At 42.0% G+C, this 25686-nt stretch overlaps 1 protein-coding gene across 1 annotated transcript in view; it reads right to left on the minus strand.

Annotated features, from left to right (window-relative positions):
• Positions 1-25686, minus strand: part of MYO16 (myosin XVI) — a 480319-nt gene that overhangs the window by 426636 nt on the left and 27997 nt on the right. The window lies entirely within an intron of this gene.

Below are 25686 nucleotides of genomic sequence, written 5' to 3' on the forward strand. Positions count from 1 at the left end.
TTTTCCTACAACTTCAAAGCCCTGGCTTTCTCTAATCCACTAGATCTCATCGAGAACAAGTTTAAGTCCCAAGAAAAAAAATTAACAATCTACAGGAATAAGTTCTACACAACATGCTCAGAGCTGTTCTGCCCCATTTCAGTTTTCTCTTCTCGGAGCCAAACACCCTTGGTCCTTTGCCTCTTCCTCCATAAAACGGTTTTTGACTTCTCACTGTTCTCAGGATCCTGATGAGAGTCTCTACATTTAAATGCACCAAGGTCCCCAAATTAATTTTTTTTTAATTTTTATTTATTTATGATAGTCACAGAGAGAGAGAGAGAGAGAGAGAGGCAGAGACATAGGCAGAGGGAGAAGCAGGCTCCATGCACCAGGAGCCCGACGTGGGATTTGATCCTGGGTCTCCAGGATCGCGCCCTGGGCCAAAGGCAGGCGCTAAACCGCTGCGCCACCCAGGGATCCCGAAATTAATTTATATTACCTCCGGACTTCTGCCTTTCTTGGTTTAGAAGCTGTGCTTCTATTAATGCAATCTTTGATTTAATTAACTGGGGAAGAAAGAGCACTAACACCACAACAAACCACATCTCCCAAAGTAAGTCACTGATATTTTGGAACTTACATTTCCCCTATTCATTTTTCTATCAGTGGATTACTCCCACTATGTGAATCCATAATGTTCTTTTTAGATTCTCTTTCCACATTCAATGTATTTTCAACTCACCCCAAGCTACAAGTTAAGGAAATACGTGCACCCACACATAATTGATTTTTCAAATAGATGAAAAGCAAAATCCCAAAGGCTACAGGAATTCTGAACCTAAGGACTGCTGGTTTCTGCATTTGGGAGATCAGCTGTGGGGGAAGGGGCCAATCTAGTGTGGTTCAATGTGAAAAAAACGTTAGCATGGAACACGCAGAAGAATCTGTGTGATTATAATTATTCAGGGCACCAAACACTTGGTGCTGCAGCCAGGCCCATAACTACTTTTGCCATAACTGTTACCAAACTCCTAGTAATAGGACACTGCAGATAGTCTACTAATCCACAGAGGAGGTGGGTTTATGTTCTACTTCCTCTTTGCTGTGTATATACATCTACACTCAAGGTAACTCCTTAGTTAACTACTTAGGGTTCTGCCATAGTGTAGAATCGGTCATTATAAATTGAATCTGTATTACGGGGTAAAGTCCAAAGTGATATATCTCCTTTTACAATTCCATTTACAATCGCACCAAAAAAAGAATAAAATACCTAGGAATAAACTTAACCAAGGAAGTAAAGGACCTGTAGTCTGAAAAATATAAAATATTTATGAAGAAATGTAAAATGACACAAAAGATTGGAAAGACGTTCCATGCTCATGGACTAGAAGAACAAATATTGTTAAATTGCTAAAATTCCCATATCACCCAAAGCAATCTACAAATTTAATGCAATTCCTATCCAAGCCCCAACAGCAATTTTCACAGAACTAGGAAAAATAATCCAAAAATTCATATGGAACCACAGAAGACCCTAAATGGCCAAAGGAACTGAGAAAGAACAAAGCTGGAGGTACCACAGTCTTAGGTTTCAAGATATAGTTCCAAGTTGCAGTAATTAAAACAGTATGGTACTGGCATGAAAACAGAGACACAGATCAATGGAACAGAACAGAAAACCCAGAAAAAAAAGCCCATGCCTACATGGTCAATTTATGACAAATAGGGCAAGAATATACAATGGGGGGAAAAGATCATTTCTTCTTCAACAAACAACTTTGGGAAAACTGGGCAGCCACATGCAAAAGAATGAAACTGGACCACTTTCATGTCACAACAGAAATAAACTCAAATGGATTAAAGTTCTAAAGATGAGACCTGAAACCATAAAACTCTTAGAAGTAAACAGAAACAGTAATTTCTTTGACACTGGCCACAGAAACATTCTCCTAGATATGTCTCCTCGGACAAGGGAAATAAAAGTAAAAAATAAACGACTGGCACTACCCCAAAATAAAAAGCTTTTGCACGGTGAAGAAACTATCAACAAAATTACAAGGCAACTCCAAGATTGGGAGAAGATATTTGCAAATGATATAGACAATAAAAGGCTAATATCCAAATATAAAGAACTTACACAACTCAACATTAAAAATAATTAATTGATTGATTAATTAACCAATCCAATTATAAAATGGGCAGAGGATCTGAAAAAACATTTCTCCAAAGAAGACATACAGATAGCCAAAAGACACATGCAAAGATGCTCAATCTCACTAACCATCAGGGAAATGCAAATCAAAACCACAATGACTTATCACCTCAAATCTGTCAGAATGGCTAAAATCAACAACACAAGAAACAACAACTGTTGGAGAGGATGTGAAGAAAAAGGAATCCTCATGCACTGTTGGTGGGATGCAAACTGGTGCAGCCACTGTGGACAACAGGATGGAGGTTCCTCAAAAAATTAAAGATAGAAATATCATATAATCCAGTAATTCCACTACTGGATATTCAAAGAAATGAAAATACTAATTTGAAAAGATATATGCACCCCTGTGTTTATTGCAGTGTTACCTACAATAACCAAGATGTGGAAGCAACTCATGTCCATTAACAGATGAACAGATAAAGATGTGATAGATATGTATATAATGGAAGATTACTCAGCCATAACAAAGGATGAGATCTTGCCATTTGCGACAACATGGATGGACCTAGAGGGTATTATGCTAAGTGAAGTAGGTTGGACTGAGAAAGATAAAGACCATATGTGTAATAAAAAAAAAAAAAAAACAAATAAAAAAAAACATTCAAAGGGACACCTAGGTGGCTTAGTGGTTGTGCCTTTGGCTCAGGGCATGATCCCAGGGATCGAGTCCCACATCGGGCTCCCCATATGGAGCCTGCTTCTCCCTTTGCCTACGTCTCTGCCTCTCTCTGTGTGTCTCTCATGAATAAATAAAGTTCTTAAAAAAAAAGAAAAAACAGACAAAAAAGCAGAATCAACTTATAAATACAGAGAACAAACTGATGGTTGTCAGAGGGAAGAGCCCAATGGAGGGATTAACAAGATGGGTAAAGTGGGGTAGGAGATATGGGCTTCCAGTTATGGAATTAATAAATGAAGGGAATAAAATGCACAGCATAGGGAATATAGTCAATGATACTGTAATAGTGATATATGGTAACAAATGGAAGTCACACGGTGGTGAGCATAGCATAGAGATGCTGAATCACCATGATGTATGCATGAAACTAATATAATAATGTATGCCAACTATATTTAAATACAATATTAGAAAAATACAATGAAAATTTGAGAATAAATAACTAAACCAAAATTGGACCATATAAACTTGGTGACTATTCTTGGTCAAAAATGGCTGAGTATTGGACTGTCACAGGGTCAACCTAGAGCAGTGGCCAGCCATGAGATCCATAAGGAAGATCATGAAAACTGGGGTGGGATGGGCAGATGGGGGAAGGAGCCACTTTGACAGGACAGCATGTGGCCTTGGATGCCCCATCCATTCTACCACCCACTACATATGGCTCCATTTCCTTCTGAGCAGATCAACTCCAGTCTTGGAAGCAATTCCAGGCCCCAGTTATGACTGTACCTCTTAACACCACTGTTGCCAGACATATGAATATCCAAATCATCCAAGGCAAATTGTCCATTGTTTTCTTAATAACTTCTAGATTGATTTTATATTATTTCAGAAAGTTAGAATTTTACATAAGTGAAAAAAAAGGGAATTATTTTGATTTGGAGATCTCATAGTATCTTCACCTTGGTTCTCTGTTTGATTTAGACCTCCCACTAGTTTTGATGATGACTTCCATCCTTTCTTTCTGAATCTAAATTATAATATTCAGAATCTAGGACCTTCTGATTCAGACCCTGTCTACATGTTGGGACATATATTTGGGACAGTGTATACTATCTCACTTTACTTCGCATTATATATTGATTATAGTTTCTATCTGTATAGTCCGACCTGAATGTCTATTCTCAATACCAGTTTTACAGGCTTTTATCTGTAAAATCTCTGTTTTCTTGACCATGTGACAAAAAGGCTATCCAGTGTCCATGAAGATGCTTACTCAGAACTCCTGCCTGTAGCAAAAAGCAGGACAGGCTGGTGGCCCCACATGCTGTACCCAAATCCTCCCATGGCCTTGCTTTTTACAAGCTGTTCCCAATAAAAATGATGGCACAGCAAGGGCACTAATGACAGGTCCATTCCTGAGAGATGTGGGATCTCCAGAGAAAGAGACAACTCTGGAGAACTGCTTGTCAGCCTAGTAGAGAACTTCTCAGAACTGTGCTGCCTAGTGAAACTTCTCCTCCCCACTCCTCTGCTTCCTTCTCTATTCACTGATATTATGGGCTGTATGGTGTCTCCCAAAGTTAATATGTTGAATTCCTGACCCCCCAGCACCACAGATTATCACTGTATTTGAATAAAGGGTCTTGAAAGATGTAATTAAGATTAAATGGGGTCCTTATGGGGGGCCCTGATCCAATCTTACTGGTGTCCTTAAGAGAAGAGGAGATTAGGTCACAGGCACACATGGACCAAGGGATGACCATGTGAAGACACAGTGAGGTGGCCATCTGCAGGCCAAGGAGAGAGGTGTCAGAAGAAACCCAACCCAACCTGCTAACACCTTGATCCTGGTCTCCTAGCTGCCACAACTGTGAGAAAGTAAATGTGTGTTGTTTAGGCCACCAAGCCTGTGGTGCTTTGTGACGGCAGCCCTAGCAAACTAACACAACCAGGGTCACACCTGCATTGAGTTCTGAAGTCTCTTCCCTTTGCTCCCCTTTGCTAGCATTCTCCCCCAAATCTCCTGCACATCTAATCCCATCTTGGTGTCTGCTTTTCAATGGATCAAACTAACACAGTCTTCTTGAAATCAAAAAATCAACCAAGACACACCTGTTAAATACTGAATTGTGTCCATGTAAGATTCGTGTTGAAACCTGAACATCCCAGTGCCTATACTTGGAGATGAGGTCTCTAAGGCTGTAATTAAGGTTAAGTGAGGCCATACTAAGGGTGTCCTGATACAACAGGACTGATGTTCTTATAAGAAGAGTCTCCAGAGAATTCACTTTTTCTGCTCCTACTGAGGAAAAGCCATGTGAAGCCATGAGAAGTCAGACCCCAACAAGCCAGCAAGAGAGTTCCTTGCCATACCTTGACGGGAGCCTTCTGGCCCTGAGAACAGTGAGAACATTAATTTCTGGTGTCCAAGCCACCTAGCCTGGGGTGATATTTTATGGCAGTCCAAATGGCCAAATACAACATCTTTCCTACCTGAGGTAATCCCACAGGCAGACAAAGAGCAGGGTACCCTGCAAGTCATGCCCAGCAGCCCTTCCAGTTCATACACCTGTTTCTCAAGAACACAGTCCAAGCTGACTTCCTCTGGAGTTCCAGACATGAGCATGCTACTCCCTAACATGTGTCCCATGGAAAGGGAATTCAGACGAAGAACACTGAGGCTCTGTGTTGTCAGGTTTTATCTCAAGCCTTATCTTCCTAGAATTCAAATTGGACAGGAAACTGTTTGTGATCTTCATTTTATTAGAACAAGAAAGTAATCTTGTTTTGTTACAGAATCATTTTCAATTGGGAAGGAAATGGAGGCAACTGTCAATTCTACGTTGCCCCAGGGTATTAAAAAATGGCTTCTAGAATCACACAGCTGGAGTGAGCTGGAATTATAGCTTCTTATATCATACACCAATTCTGCAGGAAGCAGCTCATTTATCAGACACAGATTCTTGCGTGTAGAGCTTCCTGTGAGTGTGTGGTCATGGACTGTAACGGGCGAGTAGTTCCTTTTTTTCCATATTTCTGCACATTACAAAGTCTATCAGTAGTGCTCTATGTTTCCGGCCCTCGGAACCACTACAGAGCCAGGAGGACAGAAGGAAAAAGTGGTTCCTGCTATGAGTCTCTCATAAACCAGCAGCTCTGCTGACATCAAAAAGAAGCTACAGTCCTGTCCTGAGCTGTGCAAAGTAGGGAGGAGAAGACATTTCTATCAAGAACCTATTAGAAGGCAGATACCAATAAGCAAATTCTAGATCCAGGGATAAAATGCCTGTGGGTGCACAGAGAAGTTTTATTCTTTCAGCTAAGAAAGTCAGGAAAGATTCCTGAAGGAGGTATTATTTAGTTCAGGCCTTGACAAATGAAGGGAACACAGACACTTTGAGACAGAAATCAGTGGAAGAAACAGAATAAGGAAACACACAAGGGCAGGAAATTAGCACTTACATGCAAAGCAAGGCAACAACTCTGCGAGACCAGATTTGTCATGTTGCCCATAAAGATGACTGGACCATTCAAGACAGGACAGCTATTTTTGTCTGTCATTGTCCCATAGGTTATGCAACATTCAGCATCTCTGTCCCCTGGACAGAGAATTTCAGTAAATCCCAAGAGTAAGTATGATAAACACGGTTATTTGAGAACCTCTAAAATCGAGCTGAAGCTTCCGAATCATCTGGAGGGCTTGTTGAAACACAGATCCCTGCTACATTCCCGGTTTCCAACTCAGCAGGTCCCAGATGGAGCCCACTCTCTACATTTATAAGAAGTTCCCAGGTGAGGGTGATGCTGCTCCTTAAGGTGGTAAGTCTCTGGTGCACAGAACAGAGACCCAGGAAGTAATACTGGGATAAAAGTATGGAGGGCTATGAATGGCAACTACGTTACAGGAAGAAAGAGTCTCTGAAGACAAATGCATAATCACATTCTTACTATTCCATTCAGAACCTAGAGAGAGAGAGGAAGCAGCTGGATGGTTTTAGAGACTGTCTTATGAGAAAACAAAACATGTGTGTATCTCTTATCCCTCTGGAGCAGCATTCCATGTGCCAGCCGAGCCACCCCAGGAAGCTCATCCCTGACGAGAGAGGAGAGAGCTGAGGAGGAGCAAGCAAACCCGACCAAGGGGGTGGCTCCTCATTCTGGGCAGTAAGGTGTGTCAGCCGGGGGCTGCAGTTGCTTCTGCTCCCTATTTACCTCCCTAGAACATAACACAAATATGCCCTGGAAACTACATTTGGGGAGTTCTGGAGGGAAAGCCTGGAGGGCTGGGACAACATCAGGAGAGGAGACGACTCTTGGTCTTGTCTCAGATCTTGATCTCAGGGTCATGAGATGATGCCTCACAACTGGCTCTGAACTCAGCGCAGAGTTTGTTTGAATTTTTCCCTCTCCCTCTGCCCCTCCCACTCATCTCTTTCTCTCATTCTCTCTCAAATGAATAAATCTTAAGAAGAAGAAGAAGAAGAAAAAGAAGAAAAGGATGCAACAGACAAGGGACAAGCCATGTAGAAGGATCAAACAGCCTTCCCAGCAACAAAAATGAGCATAATTCAGGGTGGAAGTCAGACCTGTTTCCGAGACTCACCAGTGGGATCTGTGATATAGAAGATAAAGGCCCATGTTCAGTTTAGACAGAAAATACCAAAAGTAACTCTTAAGTTTCAAACTAGAGTTTCTGAGGGAAAAGAAATCGCCATATATTGACAAATGAGCATGTAGTGGGAAAGGACATTCCTGTGAAGAAAGGTGAGTAGGGGTATAGAAAAACAGAGTAGCTTCAGGCATAGTTCCAGATGCCTGTGTGATTTCTGACTAAAAGTACAAGGGGAAAAATGAGGGTAGTGCTTGGACTTTGGAAAGTCAAATTTGGAAATGACCCTATGAATGAGACCAAGGACATGAAAAAGACACTGAACATTTTTGACTCAAAACTCACATTGACAAATAGTCTTCCTATAAGACCATGGAGATTTTAATAAAATCACTGTTATTATGGAATATATAAGAAATCACTGACAAGGGATCCCTGGGTGGCTCAGTGGTTTAGCACCTGCCCTTGGCTTAGGGTATGACCCTCGAGTCCCGGGATGGAGACCTACATCGGGCTCCCTGCATGGAGCCTGCTTCTCCCTCTGCCTGTGTCTCTGCCTCTCTCTGTATGTCTCTCATTAATAAATAAATAAAATATTTAATAAAAAAAAAAACAGAAGTTCAAAACAAATGAAGAACTTAAAAAAAATCACTGACAAATGTATAATATAAACAACAACACCATCATTCATACATAATCTAGGACCTTAATGAAGACATGAATTTCTCCCAAGCAATCAATCAGGTTACCATGTGCTGGGCAAACCCACTGCACAGTGTGAAATCCAGTCCACAATGGTGGGAGGTGTACATAATGAAAGGATTTAGGGTTTCCCAAAACTATGCCTTCCCCTCCCATGTCCTCATAGTAAGTCCAATTCCAAATATGTATGTAATAACTAGAAACCTAAGAGTTGGATTAAGAAGAACTTCTAGGCATAAAAAAAAATATTTTTGACTGTACTCACAGTAGTAATTATGCTCTCTCTACTTGCATGAAGAAACCTGCAAAAAAAGAGCAAGTTGGGATCCCTGGGTGTCTCAGTGGTTTGGCGCCTGCCTTTGGCCCACAGCGTGATCCTGGAGTCCCAGGATCAAGTCCTGCATCGGGCTCCCTGCATGGAGCCTGCTTCTCCCTCTGCCTATGTCTCTGCCTCTCTCTGTGTCTCTCATGAATAAATAAACAAAATCTTAAAAAAAAAAAAAAAAAGGAGCAAGTTTATGCAAAGCCTGCATTCCAGAGCATTGGAGAGATTAACCCAGACACCATACATTAACCTTGGATACTTGGATAAATACGAGACGTAGGGCAAGGTAATATTCAATTAAGTGAAGAGCTGTTGACCTCTTTGCATTGTGGAAACAACTTATAGCTGCGTGGAGATATTTTATGTTAATTTGCAAGATAAACATGCAAAACATAATAGGCAATGTCTGAGCACCTACACTGTGTTAGGTGCTGGGATCCAGTGGCAAGAAATGAGAGCAAGCCCTGCTTCCATGGAGCCCTCTGTTAGTTCCAGATGCAGAGAAGCAAACGGGCCATGCCATTATCCATATGGTGACACATATGGTAACAGGGACATCTCATGGCACTCTGGGAGCCAACCTGGGGATACAGGACTGGATTCTCTGTACAGGTGTCCCAGGCAGTGTTGAGCTAGATGGAGATGTAACAGTGAAGGGGACCATCCAGGCAAAAAGGGCTGAGGGTGCAGGACTATGTGGATGTGGTTCTAGGGACAAGGTGGTACAAGATGCTGGGGGCACAGGAGGAGGAGACAGGCTGTGTGGGTGGTGTCAAAGAATCACTCTGGACTGATCAACATGGTGAGTAACTGGAAAAGGAGTTTGGAAACTAGTATCATTATGAGTAGGAGTTCTGAGTAAAGGAGAAAAAGTTTCTATTTGTGCTTTGGATAGATTGTAATGTTTAGCATGTAAAGAATGAGCTGGGGGAGGACAAAACAGAAGGTAGGTGATCACTTCAGGGACATGGGAGCTAACCCAGACTGCAGGTGAAGGTGGCCACAAGCAGGCAATGGCAAGTGAGGACTGACAAGAGCGGTGCATTCCAAAGATGTTTAGGAAGACATCCACTCACTTGCTTCCACTCACTCACGTATTCAGTAAGCAAACATTACCTACGTTACATTACCTACGTCCTGCAAGCCATTGTTGTAGAAGCTGAGGGAAGAGCAGTGAATGAAACAAAGAAAGTTCTTGGTCTTGTAGACCTGCATTCTCCTGGGAGATCACGCGGCATATGCCCACAGGAACAAGGAACCAGCTGCATGGTGAGAAGTGCAATGAAAATAAGAAAGCAAGGTGCGTAGAGAGGGGATAGGGCTGAGGAGAAGCTGGCTCACCTAAGAGTCAGAGAAAGCCTCTCTGATCAGGTGACATTCCAGCAGAGAGCTCAAGTTGGTGAATGAATACCCCTGCGGCATCTGGATCCAAAAGTGCAAAGGCCCTGAGGCAGGAGAAGCTGTGGCATATTTGAGGAGAGGTAATAAGGCCAGAGTAGCTGAAGAAGAGTGTGTGTGAGGGAAAAAAGGAGAACATGAGATCAGTAAATTGGCTGGAATGGGCAGGACAGAGGACAGACATTGTGGAATCTTCTTGCCCCTGGCAAGGACTCAGATGCCACTCTTGGAGAGCCTAGAAGCCGCTGAAAATGTGTAAGCAGAGAGGGGCATGAGAAGTGAAGCAGGGTGGTACTATAGGAGGCTGCTGAAATAATGCAAGCAAGACATGGTACAAGCAAGATGGCGTACAAGGCAGTGGTCACAAAAGTGGTTGGAGGTGGTCAGATTATGAATGCCCTTTAGAGACAGAGTGAACAGAATGGGCTCCTAGATCAGAGCAGTGGGAGAGAGACTGGGGAGTCCAGAAAGCCTCCAAGATATTTGGCATGAACAACTAGTAGCAGGGAGGAGTTCACCGAGTGGGAAAGATGGAGGAAGAGCCAGGGCTCCTCAGAGAAAGCCCAGAGTACACAGTGGGCAGGTCTGCATGTGATGCTGCAGGGGAGCCTGACATCCAGGGAAAGGTCTTGGCTGGGAGTAAAAACTGGGATCCATGGCATCCACATGGCATGGAATGTGATTTCCTAAAGGATGGAGGGTAGACAGGGAAGAGCTCTAAAATTTTGATATACTATGGTGTTCAAAGTTGGAAGGCTGAGAAGTACCTTGGCTAGAAGACGGGGTAGACAGGGGACCAAGGAGAGAGGACAGGTCCAGAAGCCACCAAGCAGGAGACAACAGATGGGGGACCATGGGTACAACCTCTTCTGAGGGTTTCTTGTCATAAAGGGATCGGTAAAATGAAGGGGCAGTGATTTCATTTGGTTTAGCATTTTTTCCTTTCCACTTTGGACAACGTTAGGTATTTTTCTTCCTCGGAATGATCCTGCGTGGTGCATGATGATGGGGCAACTGGAAGGGTGGTGGTCTTGGGGAGGCCAGAGGGGAGGGGGTCCAGTGGGTGAGTCTGACCTTGGTACCAGTAGGCTCCTTTACAAAACAGCCCTTATAAATTTCCATTTCCTAGAAATTGTGTGTGTGTGTGTGTATGTGTTGAAAAACCTCAGAAAAACTCTGATGATATATCCCGCTCTGTCCATTCTTGCATGTACCAAATGACTTGTTTGATTTTATAAGTGGCAAATCTACACTCTACCTGTAGAACACGTTCCGTTGGAGTGTACTGCAGTCATATTGCCGAAGGCAAACACAATCTGCAGATCGACGTGTGGCTGCACTGGTGGACCAAGCAGCAGTCTGGGTCTCGGACAGATTGTGCCTCTTTCATTTGAAAATTACAAGTCTTTTTTTTTTTTTTTTTTTCCTCAGAGGCTGTTCTGAGCACAATGAATCAGAAAATTCTTGGTTTACACCCGCAGCAACACTGTCTAAAATTTGATCAGAGACCTTCGTTGTGGTATTATTTCAATGAACTAAAATGCTTGGGTTTTTTTCAGTTTCAACTTAGTTAAAACCTGAGTGGAGAGAGTTAGAACGTATAGATTTCATGTTCTGCCATGAATTCTCGTTCGACATTTATATTTGAAGAGAGCAGGTCTAAGAAGTAACATCATCTGGAGCAAGAAATCGACACAGCAGAGTGTGACTACGAAACCATGAGACAATATGTTATTGTACGTGCCAGAATCCACCATCTGCCCTCCTCCTCCCTAAAATATGGAAACTAGTAGGTTACAAGTTTTTAAAGTACTTGTTAAACCCAATCGTTCCCTCCCACACTTCTTACATTCATGTAAGACAACGGAGAGCAAGTAAGGAACGAGTTTCTGCCTTTGAGTTCTTGCTGTCATGTTACCACACCTTTAGAAAACCAGAAAAGCCTTAATTCTCTCTCCTGGGTAGGTCAGGGGTGGGAACATCCACGTTGAGAAAGCGAAGATTCATAACCGTCTAGAATGCTCACCTGCAAGTGAATACATTTGGGCAAAACCAACATCCTTCTCTCCTATGTTCCAACCCCCAAGCTCCTGGCATAGCACACAAGGTCTCCAGAGACTGATGCCAACCTCCCCCGAATCCCAATCACATCCCAGAACCTGTGCAGTTCTGGAACATTACATCCTTCAGGGGCCTTGGGCCTTTAACCAGTGTTAGCTTTGGCTTAGTTTCCTAACTCAGAAGAGCTGAGAGACACCATTTGTAGTCACCATCACCTCCCAGTCTGCTCTGACTCACTGTCCCCAGTGCCCATCTACCTTCTTCTACAGAAGTTAAATACTGCTGGCTTTTGTTTGTTGTAGTTGTCTCTCCTTCTGCCAAATTCCAGAGAGCAAGCTTTATTTCTCTTGGTATTCTCAATATCTAGCCCACTGTTGGGCACATGTGAAAACATGAGCCCTTAATTCTGAAAGAATGAATGAATGAATGAATGATGAATGAATGCTTTCAACATTGGTCTGCTGACATTGCCACTCACTATCAGAAGCTATTTGTAAACACTAAGAGAAGTAGAATGGCATTCACTGAAGATGAAGAGGCTGAAGTAAACAAATACTAGTTTCAGCAATATGAAAAATATCCTGGCTTTTCACATATATTATCATACAATATCATCACGAAGAATATTTTGCTCTTCTGCTAATTAATTCCCAACACTGTACCGACCTCCCAGATAGTTTAGATTTTAGGAGCACCATTGTGACTGAGAACTCACAGCGGCCCGGCAGGTAGCTGCTGGGTGCTGACTTGGCTTGACCAAGCTCTGGCCCGCAGGCCCCAACACTTGGCCAGCTTCATGTTGAAGCACAAGCTAAGGGGATGAAGATCTTCCTTTAAGAGCTCACTCCAAAAATAAGCCACCCGCAGAGAGAAAAATGCCCTGGTAACTCACCCAATCATGCTGTGGGCTCCCCCACCTCCCAGCCCTTCTCTCCAAAGCTCCTGCTGGCTCTGCCAATCCTCCCTAGAAAAGCAAAGCTTCTTTCTACTTGACTCTGAGATGTCTGCAGATCCTTCTACTTGACTCTGAGATGTCTGCAGATCCTAAGGTCTGTGTTCCCCCTATCACAACAGCCTTTTCAAATAAAGACTCCTTATTTAAATCCAGATTTGCTTTTATTTGCCAGGAGGCTTTGGAGGACACCACCTGGGCTTCAGTCTGAGTCTCCGAGTCTCCCATAACTAGCTGTGCAGGCTGTGATGAGTTGCTTTATGAGTCGAAGCCTGGTTTAGGCCTATTCTGAGATCCCAGGGCCAAAATGAGGAGTCAAAGAGCCAAGACATTTGAAGCATTGAGCACAGTGCCTGGACCTTCATAAATAATCTATCTACCTTTTATTAGCCCCGTGAAACTCTGCACTGCTTAATTTTATGTCTTAATGTAGCTAAGCTACAGTGCCCAGCTATTTGGTCAAACACCAGTCTGTATGTTTCTATGAACGTATTTTAAAGATATGACTAATTCTTCGGTTGAGTCTGATGAAAGCAGATTGCTCTCCACAACATGGGTGGGCCTCACCCCATCACTTGAAGACCTTAAGAACAAAGTCCAAGGCTTCCAAGAGAAAAAGGAATTCTGACTCCAGACTGCAGCACAGAAGCCCTGCATGAGTCTCCAGCCTGCAGATTTCAGACATGAGACTGCAACCCTGACTCCTATTTGCATTTTCAGCCTACCAGCCCACAGATCTCAGACTTGCCAGCCACCACATGCAGGAGGGCCAATTCTTTAAAATAAATCTCCCCAACCCTCTGTGTGTGTGTGTGTGTGTGTGTGTGCATGTGTGATGTCCTATTGGTCCTATTTCTCTCAAGAACCTTGACTAACACACAGTGTCTGTGCTAGGATCAGGGATAGAAATATCATGATGTTTATTAGGACAGGAAAAGAAAACATGCTTTCTTATCATGCCTTTGCTCCATCTCTTCTGCCCAGAACCCCCTCTCCCCTTGCTGTATCTTTCCGGCGCCTAGAGCGGTGCAAGGCAGATGGCAGGGGTTCAATGAATGTCTACCAAAAACGGAATGGATGGTGAACAAGGAATGATCCTTTTCTTGCAAGATACCTGTTCCACTGGGAGATACCAACATGGAAACAAGTGACTATAACCTCAAGGAATCAGGCCTGGCAGCACAAAGGAGGAAGGGATTGGTGTTGCCTCAGGATGTCAGAGGAAGTTCTACAGGGGAGAAGAGAGGTTCATTTGAAAGAGAAAGGGTGGACAACAGTCTAGGCAGAGGACAAAGCTTAAACAAAGACTCCAAGGAGGCAGCAGTAAGAGTGTTTCCCATCCTTAGAATTGCAGAGCACGAACCAGGCAGAGTCCAGATGCATTTCTATCAATTCTTTGCCTCCTCTGAGCACCTCCTGGGATCAATGGAAAGCAGATGGCCTGAGGTGGAAAGGGAGCAGGAAGGCAGAATTAATGAGTCAACTTTCCTCCCAGTCACTGGAGAAGGAACACAGTCTCTGCATAGGTAAAGAAGAAATTGATTCTTCTTAAAACACTTAAAAAATTCTGAAAGAGAGGTTCCAAACTCCAGATGTGGGGCGAGTTGCTTACCCGATGTCTTCTCACAACATGATCCAGTCCTCTCCTTCTCCTGAGGCCTGGATAGAGGACCCTAGGGCTGCAGAAGAGGTCAAGGGAGTTGTGGGGGGAGTGGCAGGAGGCGTGCTGTGGTCTGGGGGCCTGGGGACGGGCAGCGCAAGGCGCCAGGGGTCTCAGTGGTGCGCCCTGGGCAGCCTGGCAGCATGAGCAGAATGCCAATGGCCTCAGAAACCATTGCTGAGTGGCAATGTGTGTCCCAGAGGAAACAGGGTGTCAGGAGTCCCACCCACAAGAATGGGGGTCAGATGGATGCAGGGAAAGGCTATCCGGTCACCCTGAACTTTCTGTGGCTCACCGCAAGTTCTCTGCTGGCCTGAGTGCCTAGATTCTCACGCTGCTCCAGGAATGGCCTCCTCCCCACGCCGCTGACAGTCGGGTTAGAGCACCTGGTCCAACAGGTCAGAGACACAGGACCTCGAGTGTGGAAGGGCTTATCACGGGGACGCAGGATGAGCCCAGAGTCCCCCTGGGGGCTGGTACAGTGTGACACCAGAGGCAGCAGAAGGCAGTGGTGGGCAGCATGGATCTTGGCTCCCATGGAGCTGGGTCTGCAACTCACTTTGTCCCTGATGAGCAGCTCTCCTCCTGAGCACTTTGTTCAACGTCCTTAAACCCTAATATCTAATCCATAAAATTGGGCAGTATTTGTATGTACCTGCATTAGTTCGCAAACACCACCATACAACGTCCCAGAAAACAGGGTTTTACTCTCTTGCAGCCCTGGACGCTGAAGTCTGAAGTCCAGGGCTCAGGAAAGCCCACCTTCCTCTGAGACCCTGGGAGGAAAGCCCTCCACACTTGTCTCATCTCCCAGCTTCTCAAGGCTGAAAGCAATCTCTGGAGTCTGATCTGTCTTCATGTTCTCGTGGCCACCTTCCCTGTGTATGCTCTGTGTCCAAACTCCCTCCTTCTCTAGGGGCTCCAGTCTTTGGTTAAGACCCACCCTTAGGACACCTGGGTGGCTCCTTGGTTCAGCATCTGCCTTCAGCTCAGGGCATGATCCCTGAGTCCTGGGATCAAGTCCCACATCAGGTTTCCTGAGGAGAGCCTGCTTCTCCAACTGCCTATGTCTCTGCTTCTCTCTGTGTGTCTCTCATGAATAAATAAACAAAATCTTAAAAAAAAAAAAAAAAAAAAAGACCCACCCTCATCAAGAAGGACACCATCTTCACTTGAGTGCATCTGTAAAGACTATTTTCAGATGAGGTCACATTTGCAGGTTCCAGGTGGCTAGGAATTATAGAGGACACTATTTCACTCTGCACAGTACCTCACAGGGGTATTTTGGGGGTCAATTGAAACAGTGAATATGAAGTGTTTAGGGAGCTGATGGTCACATATTATGGTAAGTATACCAAACTATATACATATACATATATATGTGTGTGTGTGTGTGTGTGTGTGTATATATATATATATAATGTGTGTGTTCATATATACATATATACATATTTAATTATACATATTTAATATATACATATATTATACATATTTAATATGTATACATATTTAATATATATAAAACATGCTTTGCCTTAGCAGAGAAGAATGAGTGAAAAAATGTTCACTCTGCTTAATAATGTAAATTTTCCCCTTTTAATCCATTTCCAAAGGTATGATCCAACTGCTATTTCTCAGGATCTCATGTTCATGTCCATGCTTTGAGCTTACCTGTCTATCTTGTCTTTTTTTCTATTTCATCATAGTTCATAATATAATTGCCCACAACATTCCTAACACTTCACTTTCATTCCTACACATTCTCACCCACTGCCATTGTCTGTGGACCCCACACCAGTCAGGGTCATTACTAGCCACTCTTGGCTGTTCCAACACCATCTCCTGATTCCCTTCTGAGTACTGACGATGCTGAGTAAGACATGACAGATGTCATCTGAAGTTCTCTGCATGTGTTACCTACCTAATCCTCGCAGCCACTTCTGAGAGAGGTTCTCTCTGCCTCCCAGTCTTATCTGCAGGAGAGGAAGGTAAGGCACAGAAGGCATCCTGGCCAGGCTGGCACAGCTCAGATGTATCAGGGAAAGGACTGACCTGTCCTCCCAACTGCAGGATTAGGACCACTGCTGCTGACTCCCAGCAACACTGCTGTCCCATCAGAAACTTGCTTGTCTCTGCCTCTCTCCCTGCATTCAAACTGTTTTTCACAGCCAAAAAGTCCCTCTCTCCCCTCCTACTGCAGGGAAAATTTCCCACAGAGCACAGTTTCAGATTCATCTCATCCCAACCTCACCCCAGTCAATGCCCACTGTGATTCCTTTTATTTATTTTATTTTATTTTATTTTATTTTATTTTATTTTATTTTATTTTATTTTTGTGTGTGTGATTCCTTTTAAATGGATCAATTTCTACTCTGTTTGCTTTTGTTAAAGAACAGTGTTTCTTTGAGATTATTAATGCCTTACAAAGTATACTTTTCTCTCTTTTTTTATTATTATTATTTTCACAGTACCTAGTAAAGTCATGACTACATAGCAGGCAGTTAAAATAATTACAACTTGTCAGAAATATGAATTTGGTGTTGGTGAAATACTAAGCTACTCATTAAATTCATACAGAATCCCTCAGAACTTAAATGCACTTAATTTCCAATTCTTTATGATTCTATAACTGGTTTTGAAATGGGCACCTTTAATTACCTAGCAACTGTTACCTGTTAATTGAAAGCACCATAGTCCAGTGAAGATAGCTCTGTAAAATTCTCTGTGAAATTCAAAAATCCCCTGGGCTGCTGGATTCAGCATGTCTATAAGCAATATTCACTTAACCTTCCAGATTTCTTTTTTTTTTAAGATTTTATTTATACATTTGAGAAAGAGAAAGAGCTAGTGAGAGACAGCACAAGTGGGGAGGCAGGGAGAGGGAGAAGCAGACTCCCCACGGAGCAGGGAACCCTATGCGGGGCTCAATCCCAGGACTCCGTGATCATGACCTGAGCCAAAGGCAGACGCTCAACAGACTGAGCCACCCAGGCGCTGTGCCTTCCAGATTTCTGATATGAACATGTGCCTGGCACCAAAAAGCTCATCTTTTTCTCTAAAAAATCTAGAAAAATCTTTTCATCTGTGTCTGCCCCAGATAACATTTCACCTGAGCTACTGCTTTCCAAATCCTCACCGCCCTCTGCCAAACAAGAAGAACAGATTCACTCAGTTTCTGTTTCCATGTCATTGAAAACCTAACAAGATAGGAATAGTTCTAATAAAGCGGTCATTTCCCTCACTCTGCCCAGGTCTGGTACCATTCTAGAACATGGAACATGGAGACAGTAATATACATATATGCTTGTTTTTTCACTGGGAATGTTCTTTTCTCTAATTTCTTTCTTAACGACAGGATGATGCTTTATATTTCCTTTCCAACCCCAAGTATACAATATAAGACATTCATATTGGTTGAATCCAACTCTTTTGGAAAGGGTCTATCTACATTCTATGTCAAGTATGTATGCCTAATTTTGAGTCCTAGAAATATGTATCCTTGTAGAGTAGTTAACACATGTCACACTCCATTACATTCATAATAAATGTGTGTAGGGAACCAGGACTGGGTGGTAATTGCTTGGTGGGTCTGACCACCATTCTAAAGGTGTCAGAGTCTTGGTTCAATTTCTCTAGGGGTCAAATTAAATCTGTTTATTGGCTGTCAAGTCTTCAAACTGCTTACTTATGCACCTGGTTACGGGGAGGCTAGGGAGACAGGATGAAGCTTCACTCAGTAGAAATCCATAGCCACCCCTAGGAAACAGTGCCATGGCACACACGTCATCTTCATAAAGATAAGACTGGAGCAGGAAAATATCATAATTGGCTCCTTTTTTACATCTACACTCTAGATACTAGAACATAAAACAATAAATTTAAAAAATAAATGTATTTATGTTGTAACCACCTACTTCACCATTTTAACCTCTATGCCAGTTCAGTAAAGGCAAGGAAAAGGCTTGGCCAAGTACCCCCAAATGCCAAGTCAACGGGAAGGACCCTTTCAGAAGTAGAGTATAGAAGGAGAAATTTTGGTTTGGAAGGAAAGGTGGATGGGCATTCAACTGTGAATGTCAAGTTAGGAATGTAAGGCCATCAGAAAGGAGAAAGGTAGGGTCTGGAGCTCAGGAGATCTGTCTGAACACAGATTTGGGAATCACCAGAGCAGGGGTACAGGGAATGCAAGAGGAAAAGGTAAGGCTTCTGGGGAGGACAAGTGGAAAGGGAAAGGGTTAAGGTCAGAGACTTAGGCCTTGGCCCTCAACCTTAGCCCTCCAACCTGCTAGCCCAGGAAACTGGGGCCAGCAGTCCAAGAGGCAAGAGAAGGAAATCAAGTCTCCCACTGCTATCACCTGATTTTTTTTCTTTTTTTTTCTTAGCATTAACTTCTGATATAAGTGAAGTTGGACATTGCAAGGTCTTGTGACTGCACTTAGATAGATGTTCTTTGTGTGGCTGGAATAAAACAAACTCCTAGAAAATATTAGGCCTATAGGTTAACAAATAAGTCCTCTTAAACTGTAACCAAAAAAGGGGAGGGAGAGACTGAGCAGAGAGACTGGGCAAACTTCAGAGCATAAAGAATATCTGTCCCCACCTCTAGCCACCCCCTGGTGAGCAGAACTCACCCAGACAAGAGGAAGAAAGGATTACAAATGGCAGGGGAGGCAAAACAGCTTGTGGGGTTGGTTGTGTAGCTCATTTACCATCAAAGGCCAAACTGGGAGGGGATGTGTTAAATGCTTTTACCACAAATGAAAAAAAAAATATTATTATTATTATTATTATTATTATTATTATTATTATTTTAATTAAAGGAGTGGAAGAAATCTGGGGAGGTGCTAAATAAGTGAATGAAGAACCCTAAAATAAAATTTAGAACAAGTTTTTTTAGGTGAAAAAAAACGTTGAGCACATTTTTGATAGATGTAGTATATTCGAAAGGCACATTAACACTAAAATATCACCAACTCCCATAAGAGAACAACAAAGCACCAAAAACACTAAATTTGCAATTACAAAAATACAACATTCATAAAATTAAACAAAAATTCTGAATGGCTCCTCAATGATATAATCCAAACCTTAGCATGAATAATATACTGTCCTTTGAAAAAGTATATTTGATTCTTTATACTCAGCCAAAGAAGGCACTTGGAAATAAGAGAGAAAATGAAATTATTTACACAAAGATAGAATCTACAAAGTTTGAAATAATAATTTAAATGGAAAAAAGGTTGTTCTATGGCAATATGTTTTACTGTCTAAATTTTTTTTATTATTTTTCTTTATTGGAGTTCGATTTGCCAGCGTAAAGCATATCACCCAGTGCTCATCCTGTCAAGTGCCCCCCTCAGTGTCTCAATTTTACAAACATGTACATTTCACTATTTGAATAGTTTAAAGACAAATGAAAATAGGATTAGCATAATGAAATAAACACTTTTTTCTGGATACTTTTCCAGAAGTAAAACATATGCTAAAGAGGGGATAATGTTTACCTTTTCAACGCAATTAAATGCTTTAAATTTGCAAGAGATTAAAACATTTCCTCGGAAATAGTGAGGTCTATTGGTACTCATGTGGGAGTTCCCAAAGAAGATGAAAAACTCAAAAAGTCACATTTCATTTATTCATACTTAGGTCAGCTCCAAATATAGAAGTAGTATGTCATCTACTATGGACTGAATTTTTGTGCCCCTCCCAAATCCATATATTGAAGCTCTAAACCTCAGGGTGATGATATTAGGAGTTGGGGGCTTTGGGAGGAAATGAAAGCTAGATGAAATCACAAAAAGTGTAGCCTCCATTATGGGATTAGTACCTTTAAAAGAAAAGGAAGAGACCAGTACTTCCTCTCTCTACTATGTGAGGATACAAGGAGAAAGTGGTCATCTACCAGGAGGTGGCCGGGAAAAGTGCTCTCACTAAGAACCAAATCTGGTGACATCTTGACCTTGGATAACAATTCCAGAACCCTGAGAAATAAATGTCTATTTTTTTTAAGATTTTATTTATTTTAAAGATTTTATTTATTTATTCATAAGAGACAGAGACAGACAGAAAGAGAGAGAGAGAGAGACAGAGACACAGGCAGAGGGAGAAGTAGGCTCCATGCAGGGGGTCCAATGTGGGACTCGACCCGGGACTCCAGGATCATGCCCTGACCTGAAGGCAGATGCTCAACCACTAAGCCACCCAGGCATCCCAATGTCTGTCGTTTTTGTTAAGGCTACTCGAGCTAAAACCCTAAGTGGATAAATATCTTAATTTAACATTATAATGTATTTAATAATGTACTTAAAATGTTAACAATTGATTAGAAAGCCAAACTTTCATGTTGAGTTCTAAAAGTCATTGAACTATTCTTCATCATTTGATGTTAATGCTGACCTTAGTTACTGAACATCATCTTTGTTTCCGTTAGTAATAGAAACTATTTCCTACAAGTAAAAAAGTGATAGAAGTTGTCTTCCTGAAGACATTCTTCTCTAGAATCTTTTGAAATATTTTTTGTGTAATTTCTGTCATAAAGAATAAACAAGATAGTATATAGGAAGGGTTTATTAGAATTTGTTGTGCATACAAGCAACAGTATAAAGAACATTTTGTGCGGGGGTGTGTGTGTGTGCAATTTTTTTCCTCTGCTTTCTATTGTCCCTGTCACTTTAAATGTCTTCTACTGGTCATTACACCAAGCAATATGGGGAACTTTACTGACCAGTTCATTATCACCCTTGCAATCCCAAAAGCAATTTCTTCAATAAAATGCAACACAAAGGGTACTTGGATGGCTCAGTTGGTTAAACGTCCAACTCTCAATTTTCAGCTCAGGTCACAATCTCAGGGTTGTGAGATAGAGCCCCTCTTTGGACTCTGTGCTCAGTGTAAAGTCTGTTCAAGATTCTCTGTCTCTCTCTCTCTCTTTCTCTGCCCCTCCCCCTCTACTCACATACTCTTTTTAAATAAAAATAAATAAATAAATCTTTAAAAATATAAAAAATTAAAAAAATAAAACCCAACTCAAAGTTGATCATGGATTATTCAAACCAAAAATTACTCCTTGCTTCTTCTGAGTGGAAAAATCAAATCTGACTGCTTGCTTAGATTTTAGCATCGTTTATATCAGTGTTCATATACAAACAACATGCTATACATGCTGCACAGTCATGTACTCCACTTAAAAATAGGTGTTAATGTGTCCTGGCCAGGCCTTGACAGTTAACAAATGATTTCAAGTAGGGAGGACATCTGAGTGCCTATTGATGAGGTTATGTTATATTCCTTAAAAAATAGTATCTGTCTATACATGTAGAATGTGTGAAGGCAAAGTGGGGACAAACTGTACTCTAAAAACTAGAGGAAATTTTTAAGGTAGAAAAGTAAATAGCTAAGAATAAGAACTCAGGAATGGAGAGGCCAACTCACTTCTGAAAACTTTGAGTCACATGTCATCCTTCTGTTTCTGTTTTTTATATATCATTCTACCTGTAAGTTCTTTTTTTTTTCATCCCAGACATCCCTGGTCCATGGATCCTCCCACAGATACATGTTCTCCTCTTTCCTGGAGCTGCCAGCCCTATCCGCCCCCCCAACCTCCCTCTTCTCTGACAACCAAGATTCCATCATCAGTAAGTGTTGGAGGCCGTAAGAGAGCCACCATGAAGTTCCCATCACCACATCCACTATTTGGCTCCATCTCTTCTCCCATTGCCCTTGTTGGGAAGTCCTTGACCCTCTCTGCACTGTACAGCACTGGAGGCACACTGGAATAGTACCCTGGTTGAATCAGAATCTCTATGGTCAGAGCTGACATACTAGAATTAAAAATAAAATCAGCGAGACCAAACCCTCTAGTAGAGGACCAGAGCTCATCAGCGCATGCATGCACAAAGCCCTTGCTCCAGAGATGTTCTTCCCTTACTTCCATGTCACCAGTATTTCCCTCCCAAAAACATGATTTGTTTCCACATATACACATGCTATTGTTTCTCTCATCATTAAAAAGCTCTCTTCATTGCTTTTCCTTCTACATTTCTATCATTTCTCCCCTCTACATAAAACTCCAATCAATAGGTCTCCTTATTCTTTGCATCCATTTTTGTTTGCCCACTCTGTCTCCATTGCTGTCCACTCAATTTTTGCTACCAACAATTCACCAAAACTGATAAACTCTGTATTTCTAAATGCAATGGTCGATTCTGTCCCCACCCTCCAACACTGAGCAGCAATCTTTGGCAGCTAATCACTTTCTTTGAAAATTTCTCATCGCTTAGCTCCCAGGACAGCTCCCTCACCTCATGTTCCTCCTTCCTTTTTTTGTTGCTCCTGGTGGTTCTAACTCATTTGGGAATTCTTTGGGAATTCTTGAGCTGCTTACACTTTTATCTATACTCATTTCCTAAGTGAAATATAGTCTTTGGGCTTTTTTTTTAAGACTTTATTTATTTATTTGAGAGAGAGAGAGAAAGAGAGAGAGCACTGCACAAGTTGGGGGTGTGGAGAGAGAAAGAATCTCAAGCAGACACCCCACTGAGTGTGGAGCCCAATATGAGGCTCAATCTCACTACACCGAGATCATGACCTGAACCAAAATCAAGTTGGGCTTTTTTTTTTTTCAAGTTGGGCTTTTGATGTCCATATGCCATATGCTCATCTCTCTCCAATTTGCATCTCTAGCCAGCATGACACCCCCTCCTATTCTGACCTCCTAGCTGCATTCCTAACTCTGTTAATAACATCTCATCCTCCTAGTTGTTTGGGCCAAAACAAAGTTGGTGCTATCTTTAAGTCTGTTACTCCCTGTGGCAGGTAGGATCTGGGTTCCATAATTTTTCCCTTAGTGTCATGCCAGTGAATATGTCACAGTGTCTGGGAAAAAGAATTAAGGTGGCTAATTGATGATCTGACCTTAAAATAGAGAGATTACCCAACATGATCCACGTGAGCCTTTGAGACAGAAGAAGGCAAAAAATTTGGTCAGAGAGATGCAAAGACAGAAAAAGAATCTGGAGGAACTGGAAGCATGAGAGGGACACTCCATCTGCCCTTGCTGACTCTGAAGATGGAGGAGATGCTAGGATTGAGGGAATGTGATGGCCAAAACTGGACAAGTCAAGGAAAGCAATCCTCCTCTGGAACCTCCAAAAAGCATCACAGCCTGATGATACCTGGATTTCAGCCCAGTGAGACCCACCCTGGAATTCTGACCAGAACTATAAGAGGACACATTCATGCCCTTTACAATTACACACTAAAGGAGTAGTAATTCATTACAGCAGCAGTATAAACTGAAATACTCCCCATCAACCATTCACCAGCATTTCCCGTCAGCTCTAACTTGGAAGTATATGCCCAAACTGATGGTTTTTCACTGTGCTGTCACTCTGCTTTGGTCCAAGTTACCATCATTTCATGCCCAGCTTACCGACAGAGCCTCCCCAAAGGTTTCCCTGCTTCTGCCCTCAAAATTCTTCATTCAAGTCAGAATGCATCAGCCAGGCTGGTCCTGTTAACCCATAAGTGATACCAGGTCTCTCTTCTGCTCAAGACCCTGCAAGAGCTTCAGAACTCATGGAGCACAAAAGCCGGAATCCTTCCCATGACCTTTTTAGCCTGCCATGTTGCCGTCTTGCCTTCTGTGCTCCCCATTTATTCACACTGGCTCCTCCCACAGGCTGGGATGCTCCCCCCAGTTGCTCTGCACTCACCTGAAATGCTTCTCCTCAGATACCTGTATGCTTCCCTCCTCACCCCCTCCAGAGGTCTTCCTCCCTATTTATCATTACTATGCATCTAACTTTATCTTATTGTTTATTGTCACAGACCAGACAATGGGGCATCACAGAAATAGATATTTTTGTCTCCTTCCCATTCACAGCTGCCTAGCTCATAATAAAAACTAACTAAATATTTGATAAATTAAGTCAATTTTCCAATGGAGTACATCTGCTGGGTCAGTTCTTGTATCCTACAGATCTACATCCATGATTAATCTTTGTTAAACACTATTTGCAGCATGTAAAAGTTTCTTCTTAGGAACATGCAATGGCTCCCATTGTGTTCTGCTTCAAGAGCAGGCCTTGAAGTATCCACAATCATCCTATATTCCTCAAATCACCTTAGTAGCCACCCTCCTCACCCCTGCTCCTTTCAGACAGATCTCCATGTTGGGCATTGAGGCTGGGTGGCTATTCACCACACAGCCTGCATGTGGTTTCTTCTTTCCTTCCTTCGGAGTCCCTCAAAGATCACCTTCTACTGCCCAACCCTTCCCATTCTACCAGACTTCATTTTTACTAATTATTTTCTACTTTATTATGAGGATTTTTTCTTCTCTACTTAAATTAGAGGTTTTCTGAAAACAGGACTCCTATTTCTTCCTGTCCATCACCCAAGTGACATGGCTACCTCAGTATTAATTCAGGTTTTATGACTTCAATGTTTTCCCAAAATATTACAATAGAGAATACATATTATTAAATATATTATATGTTACATATTTTAAATAGTTCCTCTTGGTCTCTGGGTTTGTTATTTTACTACTATTAATTTTTCTTAACACTAACTTGGGCCTTATTTGTCCTGCAGATATTTTACCAAGAGATTTTATAACTTTGCAAATTAATCTTTTTGTTGTTGCATGACTTTTAAATCAGTATAGGGCATATATCTGCCTGCATTCTAATTTAGACTTGCTCTTACAACTACTCCTTGGTGAACTTGGACAAATTGCTCTCCTCTTTCACTCAACACCACTGGGATGTCCTGGGACAAGTAGGAGGGTGCAGTGAACCTGGCTGAGAGTGCCTGGAGGTGCTTACAGCTCCACAGAGGGGATGACCATTAAAAGAAGAGCTCCAAGTAGGACAAGAATAATAAAATGAGAACTAATTCCTATTCCTATGGTATTCCTATCCATGAATGAGATAATGAGTTTTTCAATACAATCTCATCATCAAAGGAAACAATTTCATTAAGAGAAAAAGTTTCATTAAAAATTTAAATGAGCAATTCACAAGGAAATCACATGCTTTCCAGGTAGGTGATTCTTTCAAAAATATATAACAACTTTACCAAAATTTTGCATTTCGTTTATCTTTACAAGGAGACTTGGAAGTTTTAACTACGTTCATTAGAAAGAAGATTTTT

The sequence above is a fragment of the Canis lupus genome, chromosome 17 (assembly GCF_048164855.1).
Source record: "Canis lupus baileyi chromosome 17, mCanLup2.hap1, whole genome shotgun sequence".
Lineage (NCBI taxonomy): Eukaryota > Metazoa > Chordata > Mammalia > Carnivora > Canidae > Canis > Canis lupus.